The sequence below is a fragment of the Nicrophorus vespilloides genome, unplaced genomic scaffold, assembly GCF_001412225.1.
Source record: "Nicrophorus vespilloides isolate i.1.1-1 unplaced genomic scaffold, Nicve_v1.0, whole genome shotgun sequence".
NCBI classification, from domain to species: Eukaryota; Metazoa; Arthropoda; class Insecta; order Coleoptera; family Silphidae; genus Nicrophorus; species Nicrophorus vespilloides.
In genome coordinates this window covers 19,797-20,271 of record NW_017095577.1, presented here as the reverse complement: position 1 = coordinate 20,271, position 475 = coordinate 19,797, and positions in this window count along the sequence as shown.

Below are 475 nucleotides of genomic sequence, written 5' to 3'. Positions count from 1 at the left end.
GATTCGTATAACGAAACGGAAGAAGTAAGGAAAATGAAAGAAAGAAAAACATGAACACGAGTAACGATCTGACATACTTTATTATTATTATCGTCATCGGTATTATCTCTCCTCGTCGTTGCACATTATCAAGGGTTTATACAAAAATCCGAATTTTATAAAAGAAACCGGTTTTTTTAAATACAGTGTTTTAAAGAAAATGGTTTAGATTTAAATTTTCAAATTTATTGGTCCTTCGAAGAAAATTATATAGAGATATGAATTTCGAAATGCAATTTTACAAGAAGAAAAATGAAATTTAATTGAAACAATAAAACATTATTTGATTTTAAAGTGTTTTAATTAATTTACAAAATTAGTTTTTTTTTTATGAAAAGTCAATAGATATCGCAGATTTTCCCTCCAATATTTTTTTTTACCGTTGCAAGCTTCAGTTTACTTTATGGAAATTAAAAATCAAATTAATTAAAACTAT